The sequence below is a fragment of the Nannospalax galili genome, unplaced genomic scaffold (assembly GCF_000622305.1).
Source record: "Nannospalax galili isolate Female #2095 unplaced genomic scaffold, S.galili_v1.0 scaffold1256, whole genome shotgun sequence".
NCBI classification, from domain to species: domain Eukaryota; kingdom Metazoa; phylum Chordata; class Mammalia; order Rodentia; family Spalacidae; genus Nannospalax; species Nannospalax galili.
In genome coordinates this window covers 498437-521494 of record NW_008337764.1, presented here as the reverse complement: position 1 = coordinate 521494, position 23058 = coordinate 498437, and the positions used below count along the sequence as shown (strand labels likewise).

Here is a 23058-nt window from a genome sequence, read left to right as displayed (position 1 = left end):
CTGGCATCGTTTTTTACCGATGAAGAAGCTGAGGGCCATGTGGGTGCGTGACTTGTGCGGAGTCACAAAGCCAGACTAAGGTAGTGAGTGGTTAAGAGCAAGGACTTGATCTTCCAGGTGCCGCTTACCAGTGTCAGTCGGCACCTGCGCTTCCATTGACCTTGGTTGAGTAACTTTGAGACGCTCAGTACCTGGACTGTAAAATGAGGATAGAATAATAGTATATGTTTAATCGGTTGATGCATGGATTCAAGAAATAGTTTACTCAGGCTTGGCTTATATGAAGCAGAGGCTAAAGAAATGTTAGCAGTTACTTAGGACACTCGTTCTTAAAGCTTTTTTCTTACTACACTGCCCTGGGGTTTTTCTTGGGACTTGAAATACTGTTTGAAGTTGCTTTTCAGCAACTGAAATGATTACAGTCTTTTAAGTGCTTTTGAAGCCAGTACATCTGAAGTGATCCTATCAAATGGCCATTAAGTTGTTTGCAACTTACTGGCTCCCTCTGCGGTCTTCCCCCTCCAGTGATGGATCAGAAGGAGTCTTGTAGGAATGTATAATGGAAAGGCCCTGAGTGGCGGCACATGCCTATAGTCCCAGCACTTCGGAGGCAGTGGCAGGTGGATCTCTGTGAGTTGGAGGCCAGCCTGGTCTACATACTGAGTTCCACACCAGCTTGGGCCACAGGGAGACCCTGTCTCAAAAAGACAAAAAAAAAAAAAAAGTGTAATGGAAAGTGAAAGTGTTAATGTGTTTTCAAACGTGTTTTTTAATGTGTCCTGGGCTCTAATTTCAATTTTTAAGGTTTATGTATAGACAGTAGAGTTGAATAATTTCATATAAATAGAGAAAAACTTAGGAACAAATTCTTGCTAAAGCATAGATCTCTAAGTTAAGGGAACACCATTTTGAAGACTCGGGTGTTGAGAGTGACAGGAATTCACGCTCTTGATTTCTCAAAAGAGTCCTTACCAGGGTCATCCCAGCCCTCGGGAGGCAGAGGCAGGTGGATCTCTGTGAGTTTGAGGCCAGCCTGGTATACATAACCAGTTCCAGGACAGGTGGGGATACATAGTGATACTGTCTTTAAAAAAAAAAAAGAAAATGCTATCCAATTTAAATCTTATGTGTGAAATTAATTAATAATCATCTTTTGACCAAAATGTCAGTAGTATGCAAATATGAATGCAAGTGATCTAAAATACGAAATATTCATGCCTGTGATGGTTATTTTATTTTATTCTGCTGGTGTTGCGCTGAGGCCCTCACTCATGCAAAGCATGCAGTCTACCACTAGGCTGCATCCCCCAGCTCCTCAGTAATGTACAGCTCTGAATTTTTTATCTTAGTACTCAAACAGCAGAACTCAAAATACCATTATGAAGGCATCCACAAAATTAGACACCTCATCTGTTTGGTGTTCATGTAGCCCAGTTTGGGTCCTAACACTTTAAATGAATGTATATTTTATTGGCATCAAAGAGTGACTTTGACAAACACTTGTCAACTAATGTTGAAAATATTTTACACTCTACCTGCCATCCTTGGTATTTTTTGTGGATTCTGTTCAGTGATTCTGGTCTCTCTTGTTAGACCTGAGCCTAATAAACTGACCCATTTGAGTAGCTGGGCAGGACAGCATCTAAATCTTGAAGTAGTGAGAAATACCTAGAAGAGGTGAAATGTGTTAAGAAACCTAAACTGTGTTTGAGGGTCCGAGCCAGGGTGTCACTCTTTGGTGTTGTTTGCTTTGACTAATTTGTTTATTAGCAAATTCTCCATTTCAGTTGAAGAGCACTCCCTAAGATTGTTTTCAGTATTAGGTCACTTATCCTATAAGGGATATGGAGAGTGCTTTAATAGATAATGATAAGCATATTGAGAATGAAACAGAGAAAACATCAGCATGCTCTCCATTTGTTAGGTAGGGATAGGTACTACTTTTTGAGGTCCTTGTTCAGTTATATAGATTTTATGTGTACCAGATTGTGACGTAGAATAAATTGTTGGAAAAAGGCATTAATGTGCATTCCGCAAATTCAGATGGAAATTTAAAAAATGAGGTTTGAAGCTTATTTGTTTGGAACCATAGCTGAATTACATGCTAGCCTCTAGGTTAACTAGAATTACACTGAAGCATTATTGAATTATAGTCACCAGCACTCCCTGTTTACCATTGCTGTGAAGGGAGGGCCTCCAAACTGAATGCCAGTCAAGTCTTTTTGTATCCTTTCAGCTGTTTTCTTACATTGCTGGCAAACATAATGGTTGATGGAGGAGTTGGATCTCCCTGGTGCTGGAGTTAACAGACAGTTGTGAGTTGCCCAGTTGGGTACTCAGGAAGAGTATCAAATATTCTTAACGACTGAGCCACCTCTCCAACCCCTTAAAGCACTATCTTATTTCTTGAGATGAAGTCTTACTGATCCTGGAGCTCACCAATTTGTGTAGGCTGGCTGGCCAATGAGCTCCAGGGATCTGTCTACTTCTGAACCCTCCCCCATTCACAGTGCTTTGGAGAGCTACTTTGCACTATTTAGTTCCTAAGATAGTTTTCTTCTTTTTTGTAGTTAGTATGCCTTCCTTTTGGGGCCTCTGTTTATTTATAAAATAGCCAGATTGTTGCTTCTTCATAAAAGTTTAAAATTTCATGTGTATGAGTGTTTTGCCTGCATGTATTTAAGTGCACCACATGTGTGCAATGCTCACAGGGGCCAGAAGAGGGTGTCAGATCCCCTTGAACTGGAATTATGAATAGTTGTTAGCCACCATGTGGGTGCTAGGACTTGAACCCGGGTTCTCTGGAAGAACAGCAAGTGTTCTTAACTACTAAACCATCTCTCCAGCCCCAGGTTGTTACCTCTTAATCTTTGGTGTACATGTAGATCCCCTGGACATCTTATTAAAATGGAGGTTTTGTTTTCATAGATGTGGTTGGGGCCTGTGAATCTGAATGTCTAAAAAAGGCTTCTGCTGATTCCAATCGATATTGTCCACAGAACTCACCTTGAGCAGATGGAGCCAGATGATTTCTGTTGGTCTAGGTTCAGTGTAGAACTTCCCCAACATCCTCCTAATTCTACCTATTAATTCAGTTATAGCATGTGTAAAGCTGTATGAGATATGGTGGAATAAATGCAGGTTCTTTTATTTAAGCGAGGTTTCTTAGTTGAAAGAGACGGCTTAAACCAGTGCAAAGAAAAGTTAAATTTAATCCCAGCACTTGAGAGGCAGAGGCAGGCAGTATCTCTGTGAGTTCGAGACCAGCCTGGTCTACGTAGGAAGTTCCAGGACAGCTCTCTCTCTCAAAAGACCAAACAAAAAGAAAAACAACAACAACAAAAAAAAAAAAACAGCAAAAAAGGAAAGTTGTAAGAATGTGCAGAGTAATTCAGTGGCATCCATGAACAAGAAATGAAGTATTACCAGTCTTCAAAGGAACTGTGTCTGTGTTTCTGTTGCTGTTTCTCTGGTGGTCTTCCCACATCTCTTCTCTTCTATTTCCCAGTACCTGTATTTGGCTTATCATGTTAGTGACTATGGTGCCACTTTGGTCTTTCAGTCCCAAGGCTCCCACTCTGACAAACACTAAGTTTCCTTGTTTTTTTTTGGGGGGGGGGCGGTTTCCAAATTTTCATGAGAAAATTTTGGTCAGGGAGTAATGAATTGTTTCTTCTTGGTCCAGTTAACCTGTGTTTGGAAGAAGAGTGTTAGTATCACCACATTTTAAAAAAGGCTGGGTATGGTGGCTCACTTGGGAGGCAGAAGCAGGTATATCTCTGTGCGATTGAGGCCAGCCTGGTTTACATAGTGAGTACCAGGCTAGCTGGGGCTACAGGGAGGCCCTGACTTAAAAGTACCAAAAAAAAAAAACACAAAAAACAAGAAAACATGGTCCCATACTTCCTTGAACACCCCCTGCCCCCCAGTCCTCCTGTGTGTCGGCCTCCCAAGTGCTGGGTTACAGGCAGGCTCCACAACATCCAACTTCAACTTAGACATGAGGTGTAAAGGGAAATTTTGATGTTCTCCAGTTGCATTAATGAATGAATAGTTCTTGTAACAGTTGAAGTAATTGGTTTAATGTCATTGTTTTAGGCAAAATTTGAACAGTTTCTTGTGAGGAAGGCATTTGAGGAAATCATTTGTTAGCTTGAAATGCTATACTGGGAATTATTTTAATTTTACCCCCTTTTTTCTTTTTCTTGCAGAAAAGCCCCGTGCAGAAGCCGTCACACCTCATGTCTCTGCATTTTCTCATGTGCAGCTTTTGTTATATTTTTGTTATATAAAGTTTTCTTCAGCTTAGTAAGTATATCATGACCTTGCCTGGTATAGTTAAATAGTCTTTAAATGTTAATTGTTTTGATTCACAAATTACCATATTTTTATTATTTCTTTATTAATTTTGTCTTTTTGAGACAGGGTCTCCCTGTAGTCCCAGCCGACCTGGCTCTCCCTATACAGACCAGACTAGCCTTGATCTCACCGAGATTTACCTGCCTCTCGAATGTTGAGGCTAATGTCTTCTCTTAGGTTGGGCAGTTATTCAGTTGTACATAGACTTTGTGAAGAAATTTATAAATGCTGCTGGAATGGCATACACCTGAAACCCCAGAGTTTACCAAATGCATTTGGTTTAACATTTTAAACAAGATAATAGTTGAATTGTAAATCCAAAAGTTTTATTACACTTGTTTACTGTGTAAACTTTTGTGTATCCTGGAGAACTGCTTTACTACTGAGCTACATCCCCACCTCATAAAAATTATTGATTGATTTATACTTCTTTTTTTCTCATACTATTTCTCTGAAGTATGTTGTGTATTTTACACTTACAGCACATTTCAGCTCAGACTTGCCACATTTCATTACCTCTCAGTAGCCAAATAGCCCTTGTATTGTCAAACATCTGTAAAACAGAATTAGAGTGTCTTTTTGTTGTTGTTTTGTATATTTTTTATTTATTTTTATTTTACGTGTATGAGTGTTTTGCCTGCATGTTTATATGTGCACCCGTGTTGTGTAATACCCACAGAGGCCAGAAGAGAGGTGCTGGATCCCCTGGAACTGAAGTTAAAGATGGTTGTTAGCCACCATGTGGGTGCTGGGATTCGAACCTGGGTCCTCTGCAACAGCAGTCAGTGCTCTTAACCGCTGAGCCATCTCTCCATCCCCTCAAATATTTATTTCTAAATTAACTAGATTTACCTCAGCTACTCATTTAATTAAAAGACAGGTGTTATCAAATAGATTAAAGTTTACAAATCATCATCTTCTTTTTTTGGAGACAGGGTCTCACTATGTAGCCCTGACTGGCTTGGCAATCACAGACCCACCCGTGTCTGCCTCCAGAGAACTGAGATTACAAAAGCATGTGCTACCACCCCTGGCTCCTTTGTACATTGTCACACTATGCTTTTGAGATAGTCTCATGTAGCTCAGGATAGCCTTAAACTCACTAGATAGCTTAGACTGACCTCAACCTTGCAGCAGTCTTCCTGTCTCAGTCTCCTGAGAGCCAGGATTACATTTATGTGCAACCGCACCTGGATTGAAAGATCCTTTTGAAAGACTTGTGTGTATCTACATGTTGGTGTGTGCACAAGTCTGTAGGTGTCCACAGAGGCCAGAAGAGGGTATCAGATACTTGGGACCTGGAGTACTAAGCTGCCCATCATGGGTCTGGGAACAAAACTCAGGTCTTCTAAAAGAGCAGTACTTCCAAAAGAGTGTAATCACCTTGGTGATTGTCAACATGTCTACATGTCTGAATTAACAGCAGAATCAGAAGCACATCTCCACATGCCAGATTGTTTTTGACAGGGCCAGGCTGGCCTTAATCACACAGAGATCTGCCTGCCTCTGCCTCCCAAGGGGTGGGATTAAGGGCATGTGCCATCACACCCAGACTCCTAAGTTGCTGTTGGTCAGGGTTTTGTCAAGCAATGAGAAAACGTAAATAATACAGAAAATAGGTACCAAGAAGGAGGGCTAGTTACTGTGATAAATCTGACCCTGTGCTTCATAAGCATTTGAAACTTGTTTGTGGGAAGAATATGGAAGGGGGCAGGGAGGGGAGGCTTTGGGCTAGAAAAGCTCTTGGATATTGTACACTGAGCTTAAAGGACCATTCTGGTATGAGCACAGAAGACAGGAATACTGATAGACGTACACACAGGGGAGGCCCAGCACATGAGTTTTCAGAGAGAAACAAGGTGTCCATTAGGAACTGTGTAGGGGCCATTTGTGACATTCTGGCAAATAATTTGGTTGAATTTTGCCATCTCCTGAGAACTTTAGTGAGTCTGATTACAGTGCTGAAGGTGTTAAAGACTATGGGGAGTTCTAAGTTGGACTGAATGCATTTTGCATTATGAGATAGTCATGAGACTATGGGGACAACAGGAGGAAGTTGATGGCTTAAAAGAGACAAAGGGCAGAGTTGTGATGGGTAATATTGTCAACAGGATATATAAGCCTCTGGGTATGCCTGTGATGGATTATCTAGCTTAGGTTAAGCGTTTGGGTGGCATCAATCCATGGGATAGGGTCCTGGACTCAATAAAATGGAGAAAACAAGCTGAACACCAGTATTCATCACTGCCAGCCTCCTGACTGACTACCCAGAGACCAGTCACCTCGAGATCCTGCTGCCCAGGCCTCTCCACCATGATGGATTATATCCTAAACGATGAGGCAAAATAAACTTTTGTCTCCCTTAACTTGCTTCTTATTAGAAATTTTGTCACAATAACAAGAAATTTAACTAATACAGATACTCCCCCACATTCCTGATACCTTTAGCAACAGGGGCCTGGAAAGCTGAAGGCACAGCAGCCTCTGACCTATATCAGCTACATGAGGCTCAGTCTGAGATGCTTCTGGGTTTAGGTCCTGGGAATCCACTTACCCAACATTGCAGCACCCACAAAAAGTCAGTTTCAATGGGAAGCTGGGTGTGATGGCACGTGTCTATAATCCCAGCACTTGTGAGGTGAGGCATGGGAAGATGAGGAATTCAAGTCCAGTGTCAGCTATATAATGAGTTTGAGGCCAGCCTGGGCTACTTGAGGCCCTCTCAAAAACAATCTGGCATGTGGAGATGTGCTTCTGATTCTGCTGTTAATTCAGGCATGTAGACATGTTGACAATCACCAAGGTGATTACACTCTGCCCCTCCACCCACCTCAGTGCTGACTCCTGTATCTCAATCCATGTGACCTTACATTTTACTGACAAGAGTACATGTGAGTCTGACAACAGCAAGGACTCTTTTTGGAGAAGTATTTATATATCTTCACCTAGGTGTAGATGGAGATGGGTCTGACTAGGCCTTGAGAGGCTTTTTCTGACCTCCTCCCATGTTATTATCCCAATCTTATCTTCACAATTGGTTATAAAATACATTATTATTTTCATTTGTGCTCTACAATGAGGTGAGGTAAGAACAGAAACCCTCACCACAGCTTTTTTGTTTTGTTTTGTTTTAAGACAGGATCACCCTGTAGCCCAGCTGTCCTGGAACTCACTATGAAGACCAGGCTGGCTTAAACTCACAGACATCCGCCTGCCTCTGCCTCCCAAGTGCTGGGACTAAAGGCCTGTACCACCCTGCCTGGGTAAGGCAGCCCTTCTTAAAGAGCAATGTGTGAGGTACAGGGCAAGGGAGCTAGAGAAACAGTGAATGAGGGACTGATTTATTTAGGGGGAATGAAAATTCTCAAAAAATTTGCATCAGGGATTTGACATGTTCCAGTTTAGGGTTTAGAGAGATCATCCTGTGAACAGTGGGAAGAATGATTTGACCAGGGCAAGACTGACACAGAGACCAGAGATTGCTATGAAAATTTCATTTATGACATTAAAATTTCTAAAAAAGAATTGCCTTTTTAAAAGAGAAAATGTCTTCCAAGGCTGGACTAGTTGTACAGAAGCTTTTCAGTTTAATGAGGTCCCACTTATTGATTGCTGACCTTAACTCCTGAGCAAAATCGGTCGGTTTAGAAAATCCTTTCCTACACCTATATCCTGTAAGTTCCTCCCAATATTTTCTTCTAATAGTTTCAGGGTTTCCAGTTTCACATTGAGGTAGTTAATCCATTTGGAGTTGACATTTGTGGAAAGCGAAAAAATAAGGATCTAGTTTGATTCTTCTACAGGTGGAGATCCAGTTTTGCCAGCACCATTTGTTGAAGATGCTGTCTTTCCTCCATTGTGTGTTCTTGGCACCTTTGTAAATAATCAGGTGGTAGAAATTGTGTGTACTCAGGTTTGGATCTTCAGTGATGTTCCATTGATCTCTCCGTCTGTTTCATCACCAGTACCATGCTGTTTTTCTGACTATGACTTTGTAGTATACTTTGTGATCTGGTATAGTAATCCCCCCAGTGTTGCTCTTCGTGCTCAGGATTGCTTTGGCTATCCGGGGTCTTTTGTGCCTCCATATGAATTTAAGGATGGATATTTCTAATTCTGTGAAGTATATCATGGGGATTTTGGTTGGGATTGCATTGAATCTATATATTGCTTTTGGTGGGATGGTCATTTTAACAATATTAATTCTTCCAATCCATGAATATGGGAGGTCCTTCCATCTGCTGGTGTCTTCCTCAATCCCTTTCTTTAACGATTTAAATTTTTCATTTTAGAGTACAGCCTTGGAAGACAAAAGAAAAGTGAGGAAGAACCCAGTATAGGGATGCTTTTGTAAGCCCTTATCAAGAAACCCAATGTACTCTCATATGCACATTTGAAAATTGCCCTGCTCTGACTTTTTTCTAGTTCCCTGTCTAGAACTTGTAATGCTAATTACTCTTGCCTTTACTTCTCCTTCACATCTCCCATTCATGATTCAAGGACTTTCTTCTCTGCGTAGAGACAAGAGTTATGCAATTTGGGAGTCTTTTAGATAGACCCACTGAAGGGGTACCCCAACTGCCTCATCCTGCATCCCTGTTCAGCATGGAAGAAGCCAGAGTGGTCTGCATCCCAATCCCTATTGGCAATTTGGGTAACCCCTTCAGAGGATGGCGTGATAAGAATAGGAGGTAGGAATTGGCTAGGCAGTTAGGGTAAAAAGACCCCAAAGAAATGTAGCCAGTTTCTTGGCTAAGTTAAAGTGTCCTTGGGCCTGTTGGCAACGCACTCTGTTCCAAAGGCCAAAAATGTCAAAAGTATTTGGGAGCTTGTATCTAATCCTTAAAAGATTTTAGGGTTACCTCTTCAGAGGAGGGAATGTTGAAGGGGAAGGAGTGGGCATGGATTTGATCAAAACACCTTATATGAATGTGAAATTCTCAATAAAGTTTTTGTAAAAATTTTTTTAAAAAAGAGAAATAGTTCAGGGCATGGTGATGTACATCTTTAATCCCAGCACTCAGGAGGCAAAGGCAGGCAGATTTCTGTGAGTTCTAGACCAACCTGCTCTACACAGCGAGTTTCAGAGCAGCCAGGGCAACATAATGAAATCCTCTCTCAAAAACAAAGAAGGGGCTGGAGAGATGGCTCAGCATTTAATAGCACTGGCTGCTCTTACAGAGGACCTGGGTTTAATTCCCAACACCCACATTGTGACTAAGAACCATCCATAATTCCAGTTCCATGGTCTGATGCTCTCTCCTGACCCCTGCAGGCATTGCATGACACCAGTGCACATACATGACATACATGCAGGCAATACACTCATACACATAAAATTTTAAAAATATATATTTAGCAGGGCGTGGTGGTACACGCCTTTAATCCCAGCACTTTGGAAGCAGAGGCAGGTGGATCTCTGTGAGTTCGAGGCCAGCCTGGTCTACATAGTTCCAGGCCAACTGGGGCTACAGGGAAACCCTGTCTCAAAAAGACCAAAATATATATATATTGGTGTTTTTGAATATTTATATGTATATATATTTAAAAACACACAAAAAAGGGTGTGTGTGTGTTTGTGTGTGTGTGTGTGTGTGTGTGTGTGTGTGGTGCTGGGAATTGAACCCAGGGCCTTGTCCCAGGAAAGCACTCTACAACTAAGCTACTCCACCCCCAGCTTGTGTTATGGCTCTTTAGTCTGGGTAATGCAAAGTGGTTTTCATTGATTGATAAAAAAAAAAAAAATGCTTTGTTTTAAAAACAGTTTTACTGGGCCAAGTCTCAGCTGCCAGCTCCAATGTGCTCGAGGTGACCGGGTTCCACACGCAGCACACCGCTTCACCCAGAAGTAGATGCCTAACTGCCGAACACGAACCCACAAATATGAACCCTTTAACTAAGGTGAAGCTGATCAACGAGCTGAATGAGCGAGAGGTTCAACTTGGCGTTGCAGAGAAGGTGTCTTGGCACTCGGAGTACAAGGACAGCGCCTGGGTGTTTCTTGGAGGGCTTCCTTATGAGCTGACTGAGGGAGACATCATCTGTGTGTTCTCACAATATGGGGAGATTGTCAACATTAATCTTGTGAGAGACAAAAAGACTGGGAAATCCAAAGGATTCTGCTTCCTGTGCTATGAAGATCAGAAGAGCACGGTTCTGGCTGTTGATAATTTCAATGGCATCAAGATCAAGGGAAGAACTATCCGGGTGGATCATGTGTCTAACTATCGGGCTCCTCAGGAATCAGAAGACATGGATGATGTGACCAGAGAGCTCCAGGAGAACGGCTGTGGGGCTTATACACCTTCATCAAGTTCACCTGAGGACTCTGAAGATGTCAAGTCCATAAAAAAGCACAAAAAAGACAGAAAGGAAAAAAAGAAAAAGAGAAGACTGAGAGGGAGGTACAAGCAGAGCAGCTGCCTTCCTCTTTGTCCCCAAGAAGCAAGCCAGTAAAGGAAATAGGAAAGGAAGAAGCCAAATTACCCTTATTTGCAGAGGGTATGATTCTCTTAAAAACTCCACCAAGAAGCTCCTATTGCTAATTAACATCAGAAAATTAACAGGATACAAAATTAACACGCAAAAATCAGTGCCCTTTCTACATACCAACAACAAACAAAGCAAGAGAGAAATCAGGGAAACAATACCATTCACAATAGCCTCAGAAACATCTGAGACTACCTCTTACTGAGGAAGTAAAAGGCTTGTGTAATGAAAATATTAAGGGACTGAAAAACCAAATTGAAGAAGATACCAGAAGATGGAAAGACCTTCCATGCTCATGGATTGGTGGATTCGTATTGTGAAAATGGCCATCCTACCAAAAATTATCTACAGATTAAATGCAATCCCCATCAAAATTCCAAAGCATCTTACCAGAGAAATGTTTTTTGGTTGGTTTTTTTTTTTGTTTTTTTTGTTGTTGTTTTGGTTTTTGTTTTGGTCTTTTTGAGACAGGGTCTCCCTGTAGCCCCAGCTGTCCTGGAACTCACTATGTAGACCAGCCTGGCCTTGAACTCACAGAGGTGTGCCTGCCTCTGCCTCCCAAGTGCTGGGATTAAAGGCATGCGCCACCAGGCCCGGCCACAGAAATGTTTTTAATCTTAAATTTCATATGGAAACACAAAGACCCAGGATAGCCAAACCACTCCTGGACAATAAAAAACTGATGGTGGTATCACCATTCCAGATTTCTAGCTATACTACAGAGCTAGAGTAATAAAAGCAGCATGGCACTGGCATAAAAGGAGATACATTAATCAATGAAGGAGAACTGCAGACCCACATATATGCTCACATTCCTAGAGACAATTGATTTTGACAAAGAGGGCAAGAACATGCTTTGGAGAAAGGACAGCATATTCACGAAATAGTGCTGGTCAAACAGAATAGCTACTTGTAGAAGAATGAAAATTAATCCTTACCTCTCACCCTGCACTCAACTCCAAATAGGTTAAGGACCTCAGCATAAGACCTACTCATCTATTGTGAACTCATTGAATTCAGGTCCTCTCCTTAGTATCTTTTCTTTTCCTTAGTGTTGTCATTGTGTTTAACATGCCCTTCAGCTTCTTATGGTGGAAACACATAATTTGAAATCTTCCTTTCTAATAAAGTTCTTACACGTGCTTCCTTCTATGCACAGTTTTAGCTGCATCTAATGCATTTTCATAAGTTAAGGTTTGCCATAATTCAGTTTAAAATGTTCTCTAAACTTCCTGTTTATCTCTTCCTTTATCAATGGGTTACTTAAAAATGTGTTAATTTAGTGATCTTTCACCATGTCTTATTACTTATTTCCAAATTATTTTATGACCAGAAATGCCATATAAATTCAATCCTTTCAGATTTGTTGGGATTTATTTTTAAGTAGTCTCAGGGACTGAAATACATTTTCTAGTCCTTCAACTGTTTTCAGAGTCCCCATACTCACATGATAAACCCACCCATCAAGCACTCAGACCACTTCATACTACGTAGAAGAATACAGTCACACTGAGCTATCTCCCACAGACACTCTATCATCATATGGCCCAGGCTTAGTTACACGTCTTGTAACCCACAGAAAGGTTCAGGCAATTGCTAACACAAGAAGACACATTATCACACGCCATGTAGAGAAGGACAGACTTATGAAATTCTCCCAACTGATGTTCCACCCTCAGGGGATTCAGCCTTGGTTGTATGCCTTGCTACCCAAAGAAAGGGCCATGTAATCTCCAAGAATTCACCTTGTTTCTGCTAGCTGCTTCTTCAAGTGCCAATTATGTTGTGTGACTTTTCCTAGGGAAACACAAACAAATGTCTACCACAGGTAGGAAACTAATTTCAAACTAGGTAACAATTCTACCAAAGTCCAGTTTGTTGAGTCCATGAATTTAGTGGGATTACTTACAGGAGTGTGAATGAGGCATTGGCATATAAACATAGATGATGCAATAGCAGCCGTCTCACCAAAAATCTCACCCCAGCTGGTGATAATTCACATAAGCTGCATTCATTCTGGCAGCTCTCTGTACAAATCAACAAGATGGAGACTCTCCTCTCCTCAGGATATCTCAGTGCTTATATAACCTGGGGACAGGGCTTTTTGGACCTTGTTTCTGGAACTTCCTGAGATTCATGAGTTGTTTACTTCCCGAGCCTGATAAGTTTCATTTACCTCCTGAGTTTTAATGAGCCTCCCTCCAGGGTAGAATGTTCCAATTCAGGGAACTGATAGAGTCCAGGCCTATAGCGACCCTTCCCCCAGTGTAGCAAGGCCTCCTAATTTTGCAAGCCCCTCATGAGAAGTTTTGCAGGGCCCCATGGAATGCAGGAACTGAGTCATCAGTTATGCTGACCATCTGCAAACAGCAAAACAGGCCCCTTGTACCCATGACCCAAGACCCCATGACCATAAGAACTGTCTTAGCTCAAGTTGTTTCCCCCGACACACTGGTGTGTCAGAAAGCCCCACATATTTATCCTTCCTAGTCGCAGGACACTGCTTCTGGGGATTCAGGACACTGTTGCTTCCTCAGAACTCCCTTCCACTGGGGGAAGCCTCTGGTCGGAGGCCTTCAACTCGTTTGCCTGGCACACTTCTCCCTTCATGTGTCTTTTCCCTCTTCTCCTTCCTACTCTCCTATTTCTCATGGCCCTGGCTCTCTTTCCTGGAATCTTGTCTGCCATCTCAGACTCTGTCTCCTTTGGTGAAAAAATCTTTATTGTCTCCTTTTATTGACTCACTCAAGCTCTTTTTCACCTTCTCTCTGCCCTTTGCCTAACTGACCAGGGGAAACTCTGAATCTAAACCTACAGGCCTTTCCCCCCTCACTTGCCTCCTCCACTCTCAAACTGCTAGGGCTCTTAGACACAGACCAAAGTGTCTCAACTTTTTCTGATTTTAAAAAATGTTTTATTTTTACTTTATGTGTATGAGTGTATTACCTGCATGTATGTGAGTGCACCCGTCTCATGCAATGCCATGCAGTTCAGAAGAGGGCTTTGGATTCCCCTGGAGCTGCAGTTAAGGACAGTTCATAGCCACCATGTGGATGCTTGGAATCGAACCCGGGTCCTCTGCAAGAACAGTCAGTGCTCTTAACCACTGAGCCATCTCTCCAGCCCCCAAATTCTTCTGACTCTATATACAGCCTGGCCGCGGTATAAATTGGACAGTGGCTCCATCTGGGCAGAAACCAGAATGAGACTTAAACATTCTAAGAGATTTAGACAATTTCTGCCATAGTAACAGCAAATGGCTCAAACTCCCATATGTCCAAGCCTTATTTGCCCTTCGTGCAAGGCCCTCCCTCTTTGCCCTCTGCCATACACACCAAGTTCTCCTCACTAAAACCACCCTGAGTGACCCAGAGCGTTCTGCCCCAGAGCCTGCTGCTCCTCCCCCATATTCCCTTACTTCAGCCTTTGACCCCAACTTGGTAGACAAACGTCTCCCAGGTGGCCCACCATGGCCCTCCTCCCAACCATCTCCCACTCCTCAACCAGCCCCTCCCACTCCTCAACCAACCTCTTCTCCTCAACTGACCCCTCCTACTACAGCTAACCTACCAAACTCCCCTGCTGCCCCACCCCCACCAAAATCCTCTTCCTCTTCCTCCTCCTCACCCTCCCAACCTTCCTCCCGTTCTCTCACACCTCTGCCCTCCCCTAGGTTTCTCCTCAAGGGAATTCAAGACCTCCAACACCTTTTTTCCACCTCTTTCCTCCTCTCTCTCCTCCACACACCATCCTGCTCCCCCCATTTCTTCCACTGCCCCTATGTTGGCCTTACCCTCAAGTATCATGGATAGTCCCCCTGATCCCCCATCCCCCACCTTTACACCATCCATTCCTTTACTCCTCCCTGCACTATCTCCATGTCCCACCACGCCCTCTCAAACAGAATCCCAGCCTCAATCCCAAACTCCCAGTGGCATCTTTTCCCTCAGAGAGGTGGTGGGGGTGGAGGGAATAGTTAAGGTCCATGTCCCTTTTTCCCTCAGTGACCTGGCTTAGATTGAATGCAGGGTGGGATCGTTTTACACTGACCCTGCCCATGTCATTAAGGAATTTAAATACCTAACCCTCAGTTATGACCTGAACTGGCACAGTATCTTCATGATTCTCCAGTCTACTCTCATTCCCGATGAGAGAGACAGGGTCTGGACAGCTGCTCAAGAGTACACTAACGAAGTCCATTTGACTGACCAGACCCGACCCATGGGGACTGTAGCGGTTCCCCAACAGGACCCTGGCTGGAATTATCAGCCTCCACCAGAGGGATGGGACGAACCCTCTCCAGACAGGGCTTCAAGGGACCACATGGTCACCTGTCTTCTGGCAGGCCTTCAGAAGGCCTTAACCCCCAAAGTCGTTAACTTTGATAAACTAAGAGAATTACCCAAAACCTCCCCCAAAACACGGCTCAATTCATGGCCAGGCTAACTGAGGCCCTGATTCAGTACACTCAGTACAACCCAGGGTCTAGAGAAGGCCAGTTTATGCTCAACCACCACTTTATTTCACAATCAGCTCCAGATATCAGGAAGAAGCTTAAGTGTTTAGATAAGGGCACTGAGCCCCCTACCCCTGACGGAGAGCTGTTGGATTTGGTATTTAAAGTGTTCCATAACTGAGAGGTACAGGAGAGGGCAGACAAGATGACCCTGTCTAGACAAAAATACTAGCTGATGGCCACAGCCCTGAAGGCTCCTCCAAAGAACACGGTGGACTCCTATGGGGCCCGACGACTGCCACCAGGACCCTGTTTCACATGTGGACATCCTGGCCATTGGGCAAAGCTGTGCCCCAACCCATGACCGCCTCCTGGACCTTGTCCTCAGTGTGGGCAGCAAGGCCACTAGAAGGTAGATTGTCCTTCTTTGCCTCGCCAAGGTAGGCCGATCACCTCCCCAACCCTGCCCACTTTACAGGGATCAGTGGACAGTCTTCTAGGCCTAGCAGCCGAACACTGATGAGGCCCTGGCTTCTTGGCCCCCACCTCCTCGATGACCATCACCATGGAGGAGCCCAGAGTAACAGCCACAGTGCAGGTAAGACCATTTCCTTTGTCATAGACGTGGGGGCCAGTTGGTTACCCTTCCTACTGATGAACTTTTTCCCTCATAGATCTCCATGGTGGGGGTCGATGGGAAGCCCCACACCCCCAGGGCAACAGGACCCCTACCATGTATATTTTGGGAGACTCCCCTGACACTCCTTTTTAGTCATGCCCTTCTGCCCGGCCCCTCTGCTTGGTAGGGACCCTATGCAAAAACTCTCTCTCCCTCTCCTTCCTCCCTCTCACAGTCTTTCTCCTCACACCCATAGCTCCACCCCCCAAAACTAGGACCTAGCCACTCCCAGCATCTGAGGTCAACCCCATGTCTGGGACACCTCTGCCCTGGAACTGGCCTCCCACCACTCTCCTATTCACATCGCCTGAAAACATCCCTCTACATTCTCTAGCATGACTCAGTATCCCATCTCACTCAAACACTGCCAGGGACTTAAGCCTATAATTCAAAAACTCATGAAGGCCCATCTCCTCAAATCCACTCGTTCCCCTTATAATACCCCTATCTTCCCCATCCTCACATCTGACAGATCCTACCATTTGGTCCAGAACCTCTGCCTCATAAATGCAGCTGTAGTCCCCATTCACCCAGTCATTCCTAACCCCTATACTCACTCTCTCACATCCCCTCCTTGACTACACACTTTACTGTTCTGGACCTTAAGGATGCTTTTCTCTCCATCCCCTTACATCCTGATTCCTATGACCTCTGCATTTCCCTGGGAAGACCCTGACTCTGGGACGGCCTCCCAATTAACATGAACTGTTATACCCCAGGGATCCTGTGATAGCCCTCACCTTTCTGGCCAGGCCTTAGCCTGTGACTTAACTACCCTAGCTAGATCTTAGTCCTTCTACAGTCCTCCAATATGTGGATGAACTTCTCTGCTCTCCATCCCTTCCTCTTTCCCAGACTCATACAATCAAACTCCTCAACTTCTTAGGAGATAAGCGGTATAGGGTATCCCCAGCCAAGGCACAACTTTCCCTTCCTCAGGTCAAATACCTGGGGTTTTTCCTCACCCCTACATCCTGCCACCTAACTATAGATAGGACAAATTATCTAAGATCCCTAAAACCCTCAATACCAAAGAAGAGATCCTGTCCTTCCTGGGCATGGCCAGATACCTGCACACCTGGATCCACAACTTTGCCCTCCTTGCAAAACCCCTCTATGAGGCCTCCAAAGGGGACCCATCCAAAACTGTAGAGCCTCTGGGGCCAGTAACAGCAGGTTTTCGTGTCATCCAGAAGGCCCTGCTTGAGGCACCAGCTCTGGCCCTTCCTGATTTGGGTTCTCCGTTCCTTTTGTATATAACTGAAAATAAGGGACTGGCATTGGGGGTCTTGAGGCAGATGAAGGGACCCACTTTGGCTCCCATAGCCCACCTCGCAAAACAACTGGATACCCCTTGTCTCTGCGCTCCGGCTGCCGCAGCCCTCCTGGCCCAGAAAGGACTCAAGCTCACTCTAGGTCAGCCCATCTTCTGTTCTTTCCCTCCATCGCCTTAAGGACCTACTAACTCAGTCGTCTCTCACTGCTCTTTTCCCCTCTAAGTTACAGCTCTTCTGTGCCATTTTCCTTGAGAACCCCTCACTCACCTTGGACTCATGTCCCACCTCTCAACCTTGCCTCCCTCCTCCCTTCTGCCACACCGCTCACTCACTCATGTTTACAAACTCTTCAGGAACTTTCCCACCAAGATTCCTTGATTTCCCTAGAATCCCTACCTGACTCAACCCTGACCTGGTTTGTAGACAGCAGTTGGACTCTCATTCCAACAGGGTCCCTCCTGCAGGGTGGGGTATGCCATCGTGTCCCTCACGGACATCATTGAGTATGGACCATTGCCATCTGGGACCACTTCACAGAGGGCAGAACTTATAGCACATCTAGGGCTGTAAGTTAATAGGTTTGACTTCGTTCCCCATTTGCCCCATTTTTTCTCACCATCAGGTTCTATTGTACTCAGCCAGTGATAGGTGCATGACCATGAGGGACAAACTTCCCAGTTACCTGGGTCCTTGAAGTCATTACTTGTTTGGTCCTCTATGAAACACAGGAACCTGAGGTGGTGAGAGTTTCCCAGGTTGAAGGTTAGGGAGACAGTACTGCATGAAGAGAGTGGGCACACCGAGGAACCAAGGAGTTGGGTTTCCTGGTTTTTGTTATTAATTTTCCATATTTCAAACTTAAAAAGAACAGGGGGGAACTGAATATATGGAAGAAGCATGAGTCACGAGGGCTAGGGCAATGATCACAGCATGCACAATTTCTATGCAATCTCAAACCAGACAAAATTTCCAGGAACTTTTGGCAATTGCTGGCTTCTGACAGGGAAAAGAATTTCAGCAGGTAATTAAGAACCCTCAGAAGAATTGAGCATAAATGCCCAGAATGTGTCCATCAGTGAAATTTTTAAAAATACAGTAGAAAACACAATCAAAAGATAAGACCAAGGAAAAGAACAAACTTTACATTCAACAGACAAAACTTAAGAATCCACAGGGTAGAAGAAGGAGCTGGGGTAAAGTTTAAAGGCATAGACAATTTATCCAATTAAGTTACAGCAGAAAATTTCCCAAGTCTAGAGAAAAAAACAAGTATTTATACTGGTTAATTTTCCCCTTGCCATAACCAAACACCTGACAAAATCTTTTGACTGTGTTATAGGCCATGGCATGGTTGAAGGTACTGTCTGTCATGCTGCACGGTGTGACACTGAGAGTGGCTTTAGGTGTGGAAGCAGGAACATTAAGTAGCTGGGTACATGACATGGAGGCCAGAGGCTGATGTCCAGGATCTTCTTCTATTTCCCTACACCTTATTTTTTATTTTAACTTTTGTTTTTATGAATTTACAAAGAATTAGATTTCATTGTGGCTCTTTTCTTTCCTCCTTTCCATGCCCCAGTAGCCTCCTTTCCATTTTCAAGTCACATGTGACCTTTCGCTCTTTCACCTATTCATAGGACCTCTTGTTCCCCTTGTATGACCTGCTATATATAGGCTATGCTTACTCTCACAACTCCTTATTTATATACATACAAACAGTAAAAGTTAGAACCCATATATGACTGAGAACATGCGTGTTTTTATGACTCACTTGTCACCTCACTTAATAGAATACTTTCCAGTTCTATTTATTTTTCATAATTTCATTTTTCTTAACAGCTGAGTAAAATTCAATTGAAAATCACCTTTAAATCATAACATTATGCTCCCTTGTCCTCGAAGGCTCCATGGCCATCTCACAATGCAAAACGCATCTTGTTCATCTATAAAAGTCTTAAAATTTTTTAAAACAGTTACAAAATTGTTCCAAAACATAAGTGAGAGCCTTTACTGAGACCGAAGTACTCGCTTAAACGTGAACACCTACAAAGTCAAAGCAAGCTAAATATTTCCAGTGTACAGTGGCTCTGTAAGCATTCACATTCCAAAAGGGAAAACGGGGGCAGAGTAAGGAAAGGCTGGCGAAAAGAAAACTGAAACCCAACAGTAAACGCCAAGTGCTGAAGCTCCACACACAGCACTCAGAGTCCGTGATGCAGTCGTCTGGGCACTAACAGACTTGAGCAGCTGCAATCCTCGAGCTCTGCCACCAGCAGTACACGCAGCCTCTCTCGTAAGTAAGTTCCACTCATGCCTGCAGCTTTCCGCACTGGCCATCCCACACTTCGTGCATCTTCAGCGTCAGAGATCTCTGTTGGAACTTGGGCTTCACCTTCACAGCTTCATGTTGTGGCTTTTCAAATCTTCCCTGCAGGGAATCTAACCCTACTGCACTTGCCAAGCTTTGTCTTTCTGGAAACTTGGTGAAATATTCCATTACCCTGTATCTCTTGCATTTTACATGTGTACAAAATCATGTGGATGATGCTGCTAAGTTCTGTCACTAGCTCGATATGTAGCCTGGAGCACTTCTACCACCGCTGTAGAGGCTGATGAGTACCTTTGTGGCTAAACGGGAGAGAAGAGTACCCTAGGCCAAGATGGTGGACCAGGGAATCCCAATGATGGCATTCTCAATTTAGTCTCTGTCCTTTAAAAGAATACACCTTGTTACAAAATGGAGTCTTCTATGCCTCTGTCTTGCCCTCACAACACTGTTCTGTCATCAGGTACAGAGAAGGCAGTTTCCCTTTAATGACTGTAGTTAATGTCTTAAACAGTTACAGCTGCTTTTCTGCACCTACATTGTCTGCAACATTAGTCATTCTTTTCCTCATCAAAGTTCACATTTTTCAAATTTTTCTGTTTCTCTCTCTCTCTCTCTCTCTCTCTCTCTCTCTCTCTCTCTCTCTCTAACAGCAGTAAGAAGTAACCATGCTACAGCCTGGATATTATGCTGCCTGGAAATTTCCTCTACCAAACAACTCAGTCCATTACTTTTGAATTCAACCTCACTAAAATGGGCAGAATGAAATCAGATTCTTTGCCAGAATGTTACAAAACTTACCTGTACACCAGTTTTCAGCTATATTTGCTTCCCTCTGAAACCTCCAGAACAGTCTTTACTGTCCATAGTTCTATCAGCAGTTTGATCTTATGAACCTCCATGAAAATGACCCATTACGTTTGGCTTACAACATTCTAGGGATTCCTTAGCCTGTCACTCCAATTTTCCACATTCCTCCTACAAAGCCAGTCTCAGAGAGACAAACACTGCATGATTTCTCTCAGTGGTGGAACTTGGATTTTAACATGATAGATAGATAATTAGATAGATGATAGATGATTGATTGATTGATAGATAGATAGATAGATAGATGATAGATAGATATAGATAGATAGATGATAGATGATGGGTAGATAGGTAGATAGATGATAGAGATTAGATAGATGATAGATAGATAGATATAGATGATAGATAGATGGATGTAGGTAGATAGATATAGAGATAGATAGATAGATGATAGATGATAGGTAGAAAGGTAGATAGATGATAGATTAGATAGATGATAGATTAGATAGATGATAGACATAGATAGATAGATGATAGATAGATAGATAGATAGATATAGATGATAGATAGATGGATGTAGGTAGATAGATATAGAGATAGATAGATAGATGATAGATGATAGGTAGAAAGGTAGATAGATGATAGATTAGATAGATGATAGATTGAAAAACAGAAGCCTAGCATGGTGGCAGATGCTTTTAATCCCAGTACTTGGGAGGCAGAGGCAGGCAGAGCTCTGTGAGATTGAGGCCAACCTGGTCATCATAGCAAGTTCCAGACCAGTTGGGGCTTCAGGGTGATCCTGTTTTGAAAAAACAAATATAGTTAGTTACTTAATTAGATAGATAGATAGATAGATAGATAGATAGATAGATAGATAGATAGATAGATGATAGATAGATGATGGGTAGATAGGTAGATAGATGATAGAGATTTGATAGATGATAGATAGATAGATATAGATGATAGATAGATGGATGTAGGTAGATAGATAGATATAGAGATAGATGATTAGATAGATAGATAGATAGATAGATAGATGATTGATAGATAGAAGATAGGTGATAGGTAGGTGATAGATGATAGATAGATAGATAGATAGATGATAGATAGATGATCAAAGATAGATGGTAGATGATAGATGATTGAGATAGATGATAGATTAGATAGAAAGATAGATAGATAGATAGATAGATAGATATAGATAGATGATAGATAGATAGATAGATAGATAGATAGATAGACAGACAGATAGATAGACAGACCGACAGACAGATAGAGATTTGCCATGAAACTAGAAAGGGACCACAAGAGCAGAGCATAAGGAAACAGGTTAAGAGTGGGGAGGAGACTATGGAATGCACGGGACATAAAAGAAATAGGAGAGCTATTGGGAGAAAGAAGACAGCCAGAAAGAGGGAGGCAAGGAAATAAGGGAAAGTAATAGAGGACGGGGAGGGGATGAATATGAAAATGCCACAATGAACCAGTATTTTGTATGCTAACTTAAAAACTAATTTTATAAAGCAAACAAGAAGGGACAGGAGAGATGGCTCATTGGCTAAGAGCACTGGCTGCTTTTGCAGAGGACCTGGGTTCAATTCCCAGCACACACATGGTGGCTGACAACCATCTGTAAGTCCAGTTCCAGGGGATCTGACAGCCTCTTCTGACCTCCATGGGCATTGCACTATATGGGTGCACTTACATGCAGAGAATACACTTATAAACAAAAAAAGTAATAATATAAAATAGATTTTATATATAAACATTTTTATTGAATTTTTATCATTTCTTACAATAGTTCTTAATCAAATTTAGACCCCTTCCCCCATTCTTGCTTCCCCCATCCCCTTACCAGACCTCATGTATTCTGCCATACATGTTAAGCCCTATCCATTCAGGCATTTGTATCCAAATGTCCTTCAGTGTAAATTCGTTCACTGGAGTCGTCAACCCATCTAGAGATCATATGTAAGTCATACACTCCCTCACCCAGCAGCAATCAGTCTCCAATAGCTCTCAGTCTAGCCCCAGCCCGCCATCTATTTCTTTCCTCCTCTTTGGGCCTTTGTTTAATTGAGTAGGTATGGGTCCTGTGCTCAATGCGACCGTTTCCACAAGCTTCCAGTAGCCTGGAAGCCTCTGCTTCCCTGTGTCCCTGAACCAGCCCTGGATCTTACAATCTTTCTGCACCCTCTTCCATAATGGTCCATGAGTCGTGGGTGAATGAGGTTCCATATAGGAGTCCTATCCTACACTCTGCAATCTCTTTACTCTTTAAGACTTGGCCAGTTGTGGCCTTCTATGTGCATCATACTCTGTTGTATAAGGAAGTTTTACTGAGGAGAGTTGAGGGATCCATTAGTTTTCTCTCTACCCCTTGTTCTGCTGTGTTCCTTGAGCCTTAGTTAGATGTGTCCCCTAGTACTGGGCTTCTCTCAGAAGGATGTTCTCTGTGTCTGAACAGATGTGCAATTCTGCAGTAGCCTACATCTGTTGCAAAAAGAAGCTTCTTTGATAAATGGTGTATGATATGCTTGTCTATAAATATAAGGATCGATATTTAGCATATAATAAGAAATTTCATTTGTCCAGAACTATGAAAGAGTTTTCTCTAGGATCTTTGTCTTCTCCAGCCATGTGTTTTTGGCTGAGTTTGTAG

The 23058-nt window shown here is 43.1% G+C and overlaps 1 pseudogene; it reads left to right on the top strand.

Moving 5' to 3' along the window:
* LOC103733826 overlaps positions 1 to 11105 on the top strand; it is an 11673-nt pseudogene extending 568 nt beyond the window's left edge.
* Positions 11106 to 23058: the final 11953 nt, after the last annotated feature.